A 17094-nucleotide genomic window follows, 5' to 3' on the forward strand; every position below is an offset into this window, starting at 1 on the left:
AGTATTTTATAGCTGATTTTTTTTTTGTATAGAAAGGGATGGAAGGTGCTTTATTTGATTGTATGGTGTATCTTAATTCGGTGTAAGATTTTCTAACATTTACTTTTAATTTTCATTTAGAAAGTATAAATTACCTAGATTTGACTTTATTTAAGAAAGCCAACAAATTAAGTGCTAAGATTTATAAAAAAAACAGTGCAAAGTAATAGTTATTGGTTTTATAATAGTATGCATAGTGTCAAGCTTAAGAAAAATATTGTTAAAGGCAAATGTGATAGAATTAGTAGGTTAACTGAGGATGGTGGCCATTTTTTATGAAGAATGTCATTTTTGAAAAGCAAAGTTCAATGCTATAGGGTATAGGCCTGGGGTCATTAATGAAATGATGGGTAGTGTCGTCTCTAAAATGGTCTTAGTGGGAGATGTTTCTGGTTATAATGAGAATGGAATGCATGCTGCAAATAATGTTTATGCTTTAGCCTGCTGTCTTCCTTATTTAGTGTATGATTTTAATATTAAGAAGATTATTAGAAACAACTGTTAATTCTTGATGAATTTTCAGGATACAAGAACTTCTCCTTACAATGCTGCAAATCAACAATCACAAACATATATGTATAGCTTCCCTTTACATCCCCCCAGGGGACAATATTTCCACACTTGAACTCATCCTTTCCTGGCTATCTAGTAACATTAAAAATGAAACCATAATCCTAGGAGATGTTAATATTAACTGGGCCCTTATACAGTCTCCTACAAACCCCACTAACATCAACCTCTACAATTTCTCACAACTGATCACTTTGGTGACCCACCCTGCCAAAAACCCCTCCAATGGGAGTATATTGGATTGGATTCTAGTCTCCCACCCTCACTACTTCACCAACACTGGCACTCTTCCCGACCCACTTGGTGACCACTTACCCACCTTTACCCACCGGCTTCCCACTATCCTTCAGCATACTCACAACCACATTACAATTCGTGACCACAAAAACTTCGACCCAGTAATCTTTTCAAACTCACTGCAAGCAATTAATTGGAACTGTCTAAAAACACTATCCCTTGATGATGCAGTCTCATACTTTAACTCAACTTTCTTAAAATTACTCGACTCCCAAGCTCCTTTACGGACTAAAAGAATAAAAACTAAATCAGCCCCATGGCTCTCCAAAACTACTCTTGCTATCATGAGACATAGAGACAAAGTCTGGGGACGCTACCAAAAACACAAGACAGCACCACTCCTTAACGAATATAAAATGCTCCGAAACAAAGTAAAGGAACTCATTACTTCTGATCGTCAAAACTACTTCTCTACACTCCAAAACCAAAATAAAAACAACCCACAGAAATTCTGGAAAGGGATCTCTACTCTCCTCCACCCCAGCAAACTGGATACTCCCACCCCAGACCCAAATGCTCCAGATCATGACTTAGCCACCCAATTCAATTCCTTCTTTATTGATTCAATTTCTAAATTAACCTCCTCATTCTCCAACACCTCTTTACTACCTAATACCCCCTTACCCACCCCCACTATTTCTATTTCTATACCCTACTCCTCACCCACTAACTCCTCTACCACCTCTTCTACAAGTACTCTATCCTCATCTCCACCTCCCCAAACCCCCCCCCTCCTGACTGCCCCCTCTTCTCATTAAATCCAATACCAACATCTACTATTAAGAAACTTCTTCGGAAATTGAAACCATGTACCAATGCTCCTGATATTATCCCTTCTTACTTTCTCAGTATAGCCGCTGAAACCCTTGCCTACTCCATTAGCATTTTAATTAACCGCTCTCTACAAGAATACACAGTTCCCCAAATCAGGAAACAAGCCTTTATTATACCTCTACATAAAGGTGGTAACAATAATAACATTACTAATTTCTGTCCCATAGCCATCCTGTCCCCCATTTCTAAACTCTTAGAAAAATGTGTCCAACTTCAGCTCCTTCCTCACCTCCTAGACAACCATCTTATAACTCCCACACAGCACTGTTTCAGACCTAATCTTAGCACCATGACAGCCCTCCTCTCCTTCCTTGAGGTTGTAAATAAAGCCCGTGACTCTGGAAAAATTGTTTCCACCTTACTTCTTGACCTCTCCAAAGCCTTCAATACTATCTCACATAGCCTGCTCTTAAATAAACTCTCCAAACTTCACCTATCTTCCTCCTCTTTGAACTGGTTCTCTAGCTACCTATCTAACAGAAGTCAAGCTGTAAAATGGAAAAAAGCTACCTCCTCTTTCCTTGGTACCCCTACAGGAGTTCCCCAAGGCTCCATACTGGGTCCTCTTCTCTTCAACATCTTTATAAATGACTTCCACAAATCTATCCCTTTCTCTAGCATCATCCAATATGCAGATGACTCAACTATCATATGTTCTGCCTCTTCTATTACTACCCTACAAAAACTTACTCAAGATGCCTTCTCTTCCACAGAACAATGGATGCTATGTAATCATCTAGCTCTCAATGCTTCCAAAACCAAACTAATGTTATTTACTCCTTCTAAAGTCATCCCTCCCGACATGGGTACATTCTCAATTACTACTCTACACAACACACCTCTTGAAATAGTGTCAGAAACCAAGCTTCTTGGGGTCCAAATCGATAACCAACTGAAATTTAACTCCCACCTGCAAATTAACATCAAAAAAACACACCAGAAACTTGGCATGCTTTATAGACAGAACACCTACCTCACATCTGCCACTAAAATCACTCTTTTTACCTCCTTCCTAATCCCATCCCTTCTATATGGTGCCCCACTACTAACTAATCTTCAGTCCTTGTTAAAAAAACAACTTACCTCCTGTTACAACAAAACTGCTAAATTCGCCACCAGCCAAAAGTCCTCCACCCACCACTGCATCTCCCTCCATAAGCTAAAATGGCTAGAACTTCCCAATCAACTAACTTATACTCAACTAACTCTAGCCCATAAGCTTATTCTCAACCCTTCCCTCTGTCCCTCTCTTTCTTCTGCCTTTAAAATGCACCTACCTAACAGAGTTCTAAGGTCAAATAATCAAAATCTACTCGAAGTACACAAACCGACTCATCCCCCAGGCAAAAACCTTCTTTCCTTCAGCCTCGCTCACCTCTGGAACTCCCTACCTCCACTCATCCGCACCACCTCTAACCACTCTGCCTTCAAAAAGTCTCTTCACCTTCATCTAGCTTCTCAGTGGGAATGCTCTTGTTCCCACCCCACATAACTAACTCTACTTAATTCACCCTCAATATCATATTCTACTTCTATAGCTATGATATTTATTCTGTAATCAGTATTATGTTACATTTATTTAATTACTAGTACGTTTCTTCCTATTGTTTTAACTGTTATGACTGCTATTCTAAATTGATGAGTTCTACATTTGTTTGTTTACACAATATTAATAACTCTCTGTACTAATATTGTTACTGTTAAATGTTGAAAATACCTTTTGTTATGGAGCTTTTCTCCCCAGGACTCCATTGAAAACCGGTTCTTTATGGCCCAATGGACTATCCTGGTAAACCAACGGCAATAAATAAAATAAAATAAATAAATAAATAAATAAATAAATAAGAAAAATAATTGGTGATGCCCCTATTTTTATGAATAATAGAGGGGGAAAATCTTAAAGAATATTTTTTTATAAGAATAGTTAGAATAACAAAAAAGGTGATTTGAAAGGTATATTTAAGTGTGGGGGTGCAACAAGTATAGGCATGTATTAGTAGGAGAGAGGGTTTTTATTGAAGCTAGAAATTATTTTATTAATTTACCAAATAGGTATGACTGTAAATCCAAGCAAGTTGTATATATAGTCCTTTGTGGGTTCTATCCCACTTTTTATATAGGAAAGACAACTAGGATTTTTTTTTATTTTAGGATGTATGAGCATTTGAGGGTGGTTGAGAAAAAATAATTAACTAATGCACTGGCAAAGCATGCAGCTTTAAACCATTCTGATCAATTAATTGCTTATACATTTTCCATAGTTGATCAAGTTTTTAATTATGATTTAAGGTGGGATGCAGAAGATGAATAGGACTAGAAGGAATATTGGTGGCAGGTAAGACTTAATGCCTGTGCTTATCCAAGGATAAATGATAGGAAGAATTTTAAAATTGTTTGGAAGAGGAAAAGTGTTAAAGCACTGCAATGAATTTGGTATGTGACTTTTAGTCTTCTGTATATAGATTGATTGTTTGCTTGTGCAACTAGGCCTGAAGAAGTTCTTATTTAGAATGAAAGCACTTACCAGTTGTATTTACTTACTGTATAAGTTGTGTTTGGTTCATTAAAGTATATTATTTTAGTTTTCAAAGCTGGTTTTATTTTATTAAAATACTAAGTGTGTGTGTGTGTGTGTGTGTGTGTGTGTGTGTGTGTGTGTGTGTGTGTGTGTGTGTGTGTGTGTGTGTGTGTGCAGTATTACACAATATTATACCAATGATGCAGTTACAGCAGAGTAGCATCTTGTAGAGACCGCAGTTTTTAGCACCTCAGGCAGTGGAAGCAAAAACAGACAAGGAGTCAGAGATGGAGCCAGCAGCAGGGGATAATCATGCCAGATGGAGAAGGGCACAGTATGCGGTGGCACCAGCAAAGAAGCAGATTACACATAATTTTCCAACATAACTGTACAAGACTTTAGCAGATACATAAAGTAAAAATGATTCATGCAAACATGCTTCACAACCTCTTAACAAAAGAAGTCTGGACAAATCATAAAATAATAGAGGGATAAAGGCCCAAAAGTAAGAACGGGTTTTAAATTTTGCTCTTATAAACTTAAAAAGTTGCTATAATAACAGGATTTGTATTTTCATGCATTTTTCTGAAGGATATGAAATATGAAACTCAAATTTATGTCATTATTTAATGATTTTAGTCCTGAGTGATTTGCCAGAAAACCACACATTTTACAAGGGACAAACCAAAAATATGAGGTAGAAATCCGAGCATTCTACAAAAATCTGGACAGTTGAGAGGTATGCATGCAAAAACCCATGCACAGGCTGGCCATGTCATGCATCAGACATAGGGAATCCAGGTAATAATGTGCAAAGGGCAGGGCACAGTTACCATCATTTACACAGCTGGAGAAAGGAGTGCAGGAGTGCATGCTTTTCACAGGGAAGTATGTGAGTGTGACTGCAGATGTGTATAAAAAGAAAAGGTGCTTTTGGGGGCAGTGACAGAATCAATATGTGGGGAGGGTTACTATCAGGAAGGGCCAGGGTCAGTGGATGTGTGCAATATGCTGAGGACAGTGGTGGTATGTGCCTGGGTATGCATGGCCACAGCTTCAGCAATTGGTGCAGCACTGTGACGCAGACTACTGAACTGGTCTAGTACATGCTTTTCACAGGAATGAACTTCCCTTCCATCTCTGTGCCTAAAAGAGCTGGCTGTATCATGACTCTGGCTAGATGCTGTGTGCTACTTTACCTTAACTGATGGGTGCTAGAAGAATTGTCAGCATGATGACAGATATGACCAAGGAGATGCACTTTCCTGGAAGTATACACATCTACTATATATGTTGCTAGTGTTTGCATTGTGGGACCATGATCGCTAAAATCCATTGTCATGTTGGCTAATATCTGTGGATGTAGCACATGAACACCATTAAAGATAGTCCCTCCCTCATACCAGATAACCTAGAGAAGACATTACATGATCCAGTTTGTGATTCAGTCTATCAAAAGAATCACCCATACTGAGCATGCACTCCCATAGGTCAGGATACACACTGCATTACCCTTACTATCTCTAACATGGCTGAGGTGGCTCTAGCCTGCGCTTCCACAATGGTTCTGCACATATGTTGGGTTGTACCCACTGATACACTAGTATCATGGGGATGGTGGTAACCATATCACCACTGAGCAACCTTATCGATGATATAGTTACCACCATCCCCATGAGACTAATGTAGCAGTAACCATATCACCAGTAACCATTTCACTGGTGAGTACAATTAGCAGGCCCCTGTGTGGACCTCCCTGCCAAAAAGTGATAGGGACAGATTCAGATAGTTGTCTACTGGGAACCACCACACTTCCCTGATATATAGTGTCCCCATCATCGTGTCCTCTGCCTCTGATATTTGCATATCCTGAGTTTCTGCAGGCTTCAAGACTGTGTCCGTGGCGTGTGTAAACAATGTAATTTTCACATTCCCTGTGTCAAACACACATCCTGCACACTGTGTCATTTGACTGGCTTTCATTTCACCAATACCAAATCACCTCATTTTCAAAATACTGAAAACTCATTTGACTGAATCTCATTTCACTGAATTGTAAGCCATAGACATGATGTGGGTTTCCATTCACCTGTGACTTGTTTGTGATAAATAGAATTTCTGTAACTTACAGTGCTGACTGTCAGAATACCGATAGTCATGTAGAAAGTAGTGTTGTAGTGTTTTTAAATGTGTGTATGTCTCTTTACATTTTTATGGGAAGTATCTAAAGTAATTACAAAAAATACTGGAATGAAGTGTAAAGGCAAACATCACATATAATCCACACACTTGAAGGAAATCAGGCTCTGCACTTGGATACACCAAAACTTTAATAATCACAAAGGAGAATAAGAACTTTTAACGCTAACAATCACAGTACGTTTTCGATTCGTTGTCTTCTTCAGAAAGTAAAAATCAGAGTGATAGTAGCACTGGTACAACCCTATTTTATACCCAGATGCACACAGTAATTAATCACTTAACCAATTAATCCTTATATAACACTCAAATCTTTACCTAGCAGAAGGAAACTAATGTAAGAGTAATTTTTCGACACTATTAAACTCTTACATGAAAAACATGATTTATACATAAATTTTAAGCTAACTTTAAAAAAGAACCTAAAATACTTAATATAACATGTATAAATATATGAATACTTTGATAATTTGTACCCATATGATTAAATTTTCCGATTTTTCAGCCGCATACAAACATATTTTGCGCCATCTGGTGTTGTAAGTGAATAGTGGCCTCCACAATAACATTGTATATGTTGCAAAGCTAAGAACACTTCATTTACTATTAAGTAAAATATATAAATGCATTATTAAAAATATTAATGTTATGTTGTTAAAAATATTATTATTAAGTAAGATCATGTAAGAGTTTAATAGTGTCAAAAAATTACTCTTACATTAGTTTCCTTCTGCTAGGTAAAGATTTGAGTGTTATGTAAGGATTAATTGGTTAAGTGATTAATTACTGTGTGCATCTGGGTATAAAAGAGGGTTGTACCAGTGCTACTATCACTCTGATTTTTACTTTCTGAAGAAGACAACGAATCGAAAACGTACTGTGATTGTTAGCATTAAAAGTTGTTATTCTCCTTGTGGATTATTAAAGTTTTGGTGTATCCAAGTGCAGAGCCTGATTTCCTTCAAGTGTGTGGATTATATGTGAAGTATCTAAAGTAAGATGGTGGATGTTTTGTGCATTCCCAGCTGTAGTGGCAGCATGTAGAGTACTGTAAGGCAAGTAAAAGGTATATACTCTTTTCCCCATTAGTACAATCCTGGTGTTAGTATATATAGTTAGGGGAGTGTGGGGGCACAGCCCCCCACTTAGATGGGTGTGGGAGCATAGCCCCCCACCACTTAGTTTGGTTTTATATTGTCCAGTTTCTGTTAAGAGGGTAAGTAAGTCATTTTTAAGTTTTGTAAAAAGATAGTTATTAGTTTGTGAGTATGTTTCTCTATGGTTTAACGTTTAGTCTTTTGAAATTTAGCATTGTAAGCTTTCGGTGAAATGAGATTCAGTCAAATGAGTTTTCAGTATTTCGACAAATTAGGTGATATGGTTTCAGTGAAATGAAAGTCAGTCCAATGGGTTTTATGTGATGTGAAGTAGATCCATATATATATATATATATATATATATATATATATATATATATATATATATAGATATATAGATATATATAAACTAAGTCCCTTTCAGAAAGGACACTGAACCTACTTTCATTATTTATTTACTAGAACTTCATCAGGAAATGATAAATTAAGAGAGACAGAAGTAAAAAAAATAACATTTAGAGATTCTAGAACCACCAAAAACATTTTCAGATGATTTCTTGACATTACCCAAAGCAAAGTAACCAGGAAGAGTGACATGAATAATAAGGCATTGGATGTGTGGGTGCATATCCAAATAGTGGCTGTGGTACAGGAACCATTTAGGACTAATGCTCAAGAGCTAATACACTACCAATGGAAACTGTTGCTAGGGAGCTTTAAATAAATCAGTAAATTAGCTAAAGTTGATTGAAACTTTAACAAATTGTTAGACCTTTGGTACTGCTAAAAGTTGTTGCATAAACAATAAGCTTGGTAATGGTTTCTATCTGTACCATCTAAGCCCACATTTTAAGTTAAAATTTTCATTGAGTCCCGGCATTGTTTCTGCATTGAGCAAAAATTGCCATTTGAGTTATTTAATTTCTAATAAAGTATCAAAGTCTCCAACAAATGGTATGATCTGTTTGAGTACAAAGAATCTGAATGAACCATTGTTGCACACTGCGTTGTGTTTGGCAAGAGCATTCTTGTAGCCCATGTGACTTATTACTCTTATGCATTCTTTGATCAAGTCTGATAATTTCCTACGTGTCTTGCCAGTGTAGAAATTGTGGCATTGTGTGCAAAAATATGCATAAACAACATGACAAATGAAGCTACCTGGAACTTTAATGGTCATATTACAATGAGTAAATGTATAACAATCATCTTGGTAAATATGTTTGCATGCTACACATGAGCTGCAGGATGACATACCTATGTTACGTGGGCTAAATGGAAATGTCAGTTGTAATACAGCATGGTAGTGCTTTTCAAATAAAAACCTAAGGGCTTTAGTCCTTCTGTAGGTAAAGGTGGGATGGTTGCCTAACTTTTCGGAGAGTCATTTATTGCTAAGTGTAACATCACAGTTACGGGAAAGAATGTTCAGTAAATGAAGCATGTACCTACTCATTGGGAGGGGTAAACCAAGGGTGAAATCATTTCTTGTAGGAACCTTGGGCTTACTAGTAAAGTCGGCACAAAGAATTGGCTTTAATTTGGTAGTTCGCGCTTAGTTCACCTCACGGATGGTATTTTCAAGCAGAGTTATGGGGTAATTCCTGGCTGTGAAAAGGTGCTGTAAAAAAATGCATTCTTCTAGTAATACTGAATCATCACTAATCATTCTGGACAGGAAAAAACAATCCTTTTCCGCCTGGCTGAAATGGTGCATGAGTGAGAAGACAATATAAAACAGCAATCCAAATGACAGTCCCAACAGTTTATTAAGAAAATTCGGTCAAGCTCTTTCTTCCAGGAAACCTGGACTTCATCAGACCCAATTAATCTTTTCAAAAGACCCCATTTAAAAAATAAAATACAACCAATCAAATCACTTCAAACCATACATGTGATAAAGTTTAAAAGACCACAATTAAACATTTTCATTTATACAAATGTATATAAAAAGTTTAAAAAAGTTTAAAAAAATATGTTGAATAACACTATTAGTTCAAAGTATTAAAGCTCTGTGCTTTAAAAATGGCATGATAGATATAAATTAATTAATACCAGGGGTATGAGCAGCATTTGACCACATTTGCCATTCCATCTCAGCTATTTCTAATGTATTAGCCCAATCACCCCCTCCTGAAATCCTTGTAAAGAATTTCTAAAATGCCAAATGAAAACTTTGTGCAACATGGATTACTATTTAAATGTCTAAAAAGGGCATTATTTGTATTTTTCTGTCTAATGGCATATAGATGTTCATACATTCTTCTACGGAGTGTCCTTTCCGTTTTCCCTATGTAAAAATTGGAACAATATTGACACAATGCCAAATAGACACAACCCTTAGTGTCACAATTACCCGCAACTGTATTTATCCTAACCCCATATTCACCTATATTCAAAAGTGAATCCTTAAGAATGTATTTACAATAATTACAATGCCCACATCCAGTAGTGCCTTTCCCAGACACACTTTTAAAAAAAATAGGATGTTCGAACAAAAATTTTAAATTCACATTAGTTTTGAACACAAACGTTGGGTTATTTCCCAAAATGGGTAAAAGTTCATTATTAGCCCTAAATAGGACCGGACCCAATTCTTACTTAAAATATCTTTAACCTTTTGGCTATAACAACCAAAAGTTAAAACCATACTACTCATGTGTCCATCGGGGTTTACTGTCTCCTCACTAATCCCCATCATATTACCCAATAGTGGAGTATACTTACCCCCCAAATTCTCCTTTACTACCTTGTACATATCTAGAACAATTTTTTCTGGATAACCTCAATTCCTAAAAAGTTAGTGAGTACTTCCATCTCTCTAACGAAGCTGTCAAATGTTGAACACATTCTAGCCACTCTAATTGTCCTTTCACAATACTTTTTTTCATTGAGTAGGGTTGATTACTGCTAAATTCAAAATAATCATTAGAAAATGTAGGTTTCCTGTATATGGTAAAAGAAAATTCTTTCCACAAAAGTTCCTTACGAATTGTCACGTCCCAATGATTCATTTCATCATTGTTATGTGTAGAAGTAAACTTAAAATAATCACAGATGCTGTTGATATGTTCACTAAACTTTTCGCCATACCCATCCATGTTCCACATAATAAAAATATTGTCCAAAATTCGCACGAATAAGGACCATTTGTGTTGAAAATCAGTGTTAAATACATGTTTTCTCTCCCACCTATACATAACTAAATTAGCAAATAAGGGGGCACAACTAGAACCCATGACTACCCCTTGGTTCTGTTTAAAATATTCCCCCTCAAAACAAAACAAAAATTATTTTTAGAATCATGTCCATACATAACATAACAAAATTTAATAATGAATTGTTTAAAGTTGTTTTCTCCTTAAGGGCTTCATAAAATAACTCCAAACCAATTTTATTTGGAATGGATGTGAAGAGATCACAAACATCAATAGTGGAAAATGAACAGTTATCACTATATAGTTCCTTTTTAAACCTTGTTAGGAAATCCCATGAGTCCTTTAAGATATAATCAATAGGAACTACGAATTCCCTTACTAGTCTGTCAACAAAGACACCAAGTGAATAAGTCATGCTGTAACGGGAAGAAATTATGAGCCTATATGGGGGACAAGAATATCCTTATGTGTCTTTGGTATTCCAAAGACCACAGGTAAAACAGGGTGTTTATTAACCAAAAAATTGTATATTGCTTCATTGATGCTACCGTGAAACAAATTGTCATCCAACATTAACCCTATCTTACTCAAAGTTATGTTAACCTCTTTCTTAGATGCCATGACAAACTTCCCTTTGTCGTGTAACATAGCAAGGATGCTACAATTGTAGTCTGTTTTATTTACAATAACAATACCCCCACCCTTATCTGGCTTCATAACTCTAATGTTTGTGTTTCCCCTGATGTTATCCAATACATTGCTCTCACTAGCAGATAAATGAAAGTGTCCCCTTTTAGTAGTATTATATAACCTAAAAATCTATTGTGTACAAACATCCTCAAAGGATGCAATTACTGGGTGTAGCGGAGGGTTGTAACAACTTTTTTTCTTGAACTGCGAGGATAACTCAACCTGTTCACCAAAACCATTTAAATTCCTATTCTTAAACATATACTTTAAATTTAGTTTCCTTGTAAAATTCTTAAGTTCCAGAAAAGTATGTAACGCTTTTTCTTTTCTACTTGGAATAAACTTCATCCCTTTCTTTAGTAGTGAAAAGTGCTCACATTTAATGACTTCATCTGAATAGTTGAAAATACTAAAGCCTTCAAGACTCAAAAGTCTCCCTTCGTATTTAACTATAATGCCCTCAGACTCGTTATTATTCAATGGTTGTAGTTCCCCCTTCTCCACTCTTGTCCTTGGGGTGTTTGACCCCTCCCTCGATCCTGTCTCACTAAAAAATTATTATTATTAGTATTATTGTAACTAACATCCTTGTTAATGAGCCTTTCGGATCTCCTGAGGGGGTGGGTATCCTTGGTCTTAAGACACTTCTTCATTCACGAAATAGCCTTTGTTCTCATTCCTAAAATTATTCTGTTCCCTCCCTTGTTGCCCTATTTAATTCGTATTCACATAATAGGATTTAGGAAATGGGTACGCTGATCTATCCTTGTATTCAGCTTCGTCCCTACACAATTTGTTTTTCTTCCTTTTAAAATTAACATCAGTTTGTTTCTTCACATTATCAAAAATGCCCTCATACCAAGCACTATAATCATTAAAATACACATCATTAATAATAGTGTTGTTCAATTTATCCACTTCATTTAACAGTTTATCAATTTTCTTGCTATTAATTTTGATGATAACCTCTATGAGTTCAAACTCATGTCTGTCAAACATAGCCAACAATTCATCACATTCAATGTCATCTTTAGTTGAACCATTAGGGAACTTGAAAACCCTCAGCCCTCTAGGTACTCATTTTTTATTTAAACACTCCTTCAAAAATGTGTTATCGCATTGGAGGTTACGTACCTTCAAGAGCATGTTTTCAAAGTCCCTTAGTCCATTTTTAATACTTCCACCAATCGTTTTAGGGTAGGAACCCGTGAAACAAAATATATCAGTATTTAACCAGTCCCATAAATTGTACACACCATTGGAGTTATTTGTAGCACCTCTCCCTTGCACACACGGTACCTCTGACTGGGACAGCCGAACTGAAGCAGAGTTCAAAAATTCCAGAAGTGAACGGTCACAAGTACTCTCCACACATGGCTCCACATTACTATGGGAACCTGTTTTTGTTATAGGAACAGGTTTTGTTTTAAAATTATCAACAGTTTGTTGTAATAAAGTCACTTTCTGTGTGAGAATCGCAATTAACTGAGTGAGGTTACCACTATTCAGTGCTGTATCCTCATTGTTAATCGTAGCAGGGGGTCTTTCGTTAAGCATATTGCTCTGTAACCCTTCCATGATGTATACTCAGTTCCAATATATGAAAATGACCCAAGCACCAACAACAGTCAAGGCACACACTGATAATGTAACCAATACAACCAACGGTGTAAAAAAGGCACAGCAAAAGTAGGAAAGAACAATCCTTTTCCACCTGGCTGAAATGGTACGCGAGTGAGAAGACAATATAAAACAGCAATCCAAATGACAGTCCCAACAGTTTATTAAGAACATTTGGTAAAGCGCTTTCTTCCAGGAAGCCTGGACTTCATCAGAAAAAATTAATCTTTGCAAAAGCCCCCATTTAAAAAATAAAATACAACCAATCAAATCATTTCAACCCAACATGTGATAAAGTTTAAAAGACCACAATTAAATGTTTTAATTTATACAAATGTATATAAAAAGTTTAAAAAACTTTTAAAAATGTGTTGAATAACACCATTAGTTCAAAGTGTTAAAGCTCTATGCTTTAAAAATGGCATGATAGATATAAATTCATTAATACCAGGGTTGTGCGCAGCATTTAATCATATTTGCCATTTCATTTCAGCTATTTCTAATGTATTAGCCCAATCACCCCCCCAAAATCCTTGTAAACCATTTCTAAAATGCCAAATGAAAACTTTGTGCAACATGGATTACTATTTAAATGTCTAAAAAGGGCATTATTTGTATTTTTCTGTCTAATGGCATATAGATGTTCATACATTCTTCTACGGAGTGTCCTTTCCATTTTCCCTATGTAAAAATTAGAACAATATTTTACACAATGCCAAATAGACACAACCCTTAGTGCCACAATTACCCGTAACTGTATTTATCCTAACCCCATATTCACCTATATTCAAAGGTGAATCCTTAAGAATGTATTTACAATAATTACAATGCCCACATCCAGTAGTGCCTTTCCCAGACACTCTTTTAAAAAAAATAGGATGGTCGAACAAAAATTTTAAATTCACATTAGTTTTGAACATGAAAGTTGGGTTATTTCCCAAAATGAGTAAAAGTTCATTACTAGCCCTGAACAAGACCCAGTTCTTACTTAAAATATCTTTAACCTTTTGGCTATAACAACCAAAAGTTAAAACCATACTACTCGTGTGTCCATAGGGGTTGACTGTCTCCTCAATAGTCCCCATCGAATTACCCAATAGTGGAGTATACTTAACCCCCCAATTCCCCTTTACTACCTTGTACATGTCTAAAACAAGTTTTTCTGGATAACCTCTATTCATAAAAAAGTTAGTGAGTACTTCCATCTCTCTAATGAATCTGTCAAATGTTGAACACATTCTAGCCACTCTAATAAATTGTCCTTTCACAATACTTTTTTTTCATTGAGTAGGGTTGATTACTGCTAAATTCTAAATAATCATTGGAAAATGTAGGTTTCCTGTTTATGGTGGAAGAAAATTCTTTCCACAAAGGTTCCTTACGAATTGTCATGTCCAAATAATTGATTTCATCATTATTATGTGTAGAAGTAAACTTAAAATAATCACAGATGCTGTTGATATGTTTACTAAACTTTTCACCATACCCATCCATGTTCCACATAATAAAAATATTGCCCAAAAATTGCACGTATAAGGACTATTTGTGTTGAAAATCAGTGTTAAATACATGTTTTCTCTCCCAACTATACACAACTAAATTAGCAAATAAGGGGGCACAACTAGAACCCATGGCTACCCCTTGGTTCTGTTTAAAATATTCCCCCACAAAACAAAAAAAATAATTTTTTAGAAACTGTTGGGACTGTAGTTTGGATTGCTGTTTTATATTGTCTTCTCACTCATGCACCATTTCAGCCAGGCAGAAAAGGATTGTTCTTTCCTGGTTTTGATGTGTCTTTTTTACACCGTTGGTTGTATTGGAATCATTCTGGACAAGCGAATGAAGTGACCACGAGCAAATATTGGCTTTCATGAAGGAAGGTGTTGGCTTGTGTACTCTAGGAAATTATTTCTGTACATTTTCTTCCTGTAAATAGTGGAGCTGAAACTCAGTATTTTGGGGTTAAGTGAGATTGAAAGGTCAAGGAATTGGACCTATGTGCCTATGCTTGAAACAGAGAAGGATAAGAAGTCAATACTGTTAGACATGGCCCTTCTCAAAGGGCCTTAGAAATTTTCTAAGTTTATTTAGTCATAATTCTTCTGCTTCTCGGTTTAGTGTTTTTAAGATATAAATAGATAGATAGATAGATAGATAGATAGATAGATAGATAGATAGATATAGATATATAAATATAGATATATAGATTTTTTTTCATAGGTTCATAGGTGTTTATTAAGCTAGTAAAAGGTTTAGATTTTCAAGTAAAGGTTTATCTCTAACAAAATAAACAGACAAATAATACTTCATGCATATTATAACATGATTAATTAACTTCGCTTCACCTCTGATAGCCAGCCAACTCTAGAGCCAAAGCAAAATAACAAAGGCATTCTAACTTCTTTACATTCAACTCAGACCATAACCAGGGTATGCTTTCCTTATATTTATCTTTTCCGCCATTTTAAATAACCCCAAAAACCAATGCAAACATATATAAAATGTAAACTATTAACAGAACATAAAAGAAAACTACAACTCCTGATTCCATTCCCCTTTTCACAAATTTTAATTAATTTCTTTATGAGTCAAGTCATAGTGTGGTTTATCCTTCTGAAGACCCCAATTTCCCTTTTGATATTCATGCCCTCTGCCACATTACTTTCTATACTCTGGTTTATCTGTATTCTGAATGATAATTCCCCCATGATTTGCTATGACCTGACTTCAATTCACATCACTCTTATCTGGGATTCTAATCTTTTCCAGTAACTTGTTTTTATTTTACTAGTCTCCTAGCATCAGTATACTAAGTAATCATTTGTCATTGATCAATTAACCTGACAATAAGACAAATCCAAGAAAGTAAGTAATTGGAGTAATACTTCCTCTCTATGGCCGCAACTGAGATAATAAGAAAAACATATATTTTTTTTATAACACCACAAACAGCACATGAGCAATCCAAGGCTGTGCAAGTCAGTCCACATCAAAGTAATCACCAAATATAGGTGAACGTCTGTCACAAGAATCCAATGCATGGCACATTGAGTTAGATCACAAAAAATCGATTTATTTAAAGAACAAACTGGCAAGCGCTTTCATCCAACAGGGCTTCTTCAGACCAAATATTTGATTACTTTCATCTGGACTGACTTGGACAGCCTTGGATTGCTCCTGTGCTGTTTGTGGTGTTATTTCATTTTTTTTTTTCTGTGTACTAGAAACATTTATTCCCTGGTAGCATTCTTTCTGGTTTTACTATATATTTTTTTTATATTAACTTGTGACAAAGGCTTGAAAAGATATATATATATATATACTAGTATATTTAGGAGATGAAATGAAACAAGAAAAAAATAAGAGAGATGCAACAGAAATTAAAGCAAAAAGTAAAAGAGAGAAAAGCAAAATGCACAGGTAGAGTAAATAACAGGTAGTGCAGTCTCTAAGACAGAAAAAGCTTTCAAACAAAATATGATGGAAAATCAAATGGAATGATGTGGTATTTTAAATAAATATAATGCACAAGAAACAGCAAAACTGATGTTCAAAAATCAGTGTTTTTAAATAGATACTTCTTAGGAATTGCAAAAAAGCAAGGTGAGATGTTATTGAATCATACAAGAAACACTACTGAAAAGACAAGTCATCCACTGTGTTCACAGAAGAAAGAGTACTGAGAACATTTCAAAACTTAAAGGTGCAGAAGGCAACAATGACTGATGGAATTCACCCCGAATTCTCTGATAGAAATGAAGACTGGAAGAAGATAGCTGTGATTCATATTTACAAGCATAGGATCAACACAGAGGCTAGGAGTTAGTGTTCAATTTGCTCCTGTTTATACAGAATATATCAAGCTCTCCAGTGAAGAAAAAGACATTGAATTTAGAATATCTTAAAGACAGGGGTGCATTAGATCCAAGGCAACATAGAGTTACAGCAGGGAGGTCATGACAGTCAAATTAGAGTAACTATAGCATTAGAGCAGGAATATGCTCCTAGCATGATGTAAAAAGGCTTAGGCAAGAAGTAGATTACAAACAAATAGGAATGTTTGTGAATG

This window comes from Protopterus annectens, chromosome 7.part0 (assembly GCF_019279795.1).
Source record: "Protopterus annectens isolate FY-2018-M chromosome 7.part0, PAN1.0, whole genome shotgun sequence".
NCBI lineage: Eukaryota > Metazoa > Chordata > Ceratodontiformes > Protopteridae > Protopterus > Protopterus annectens.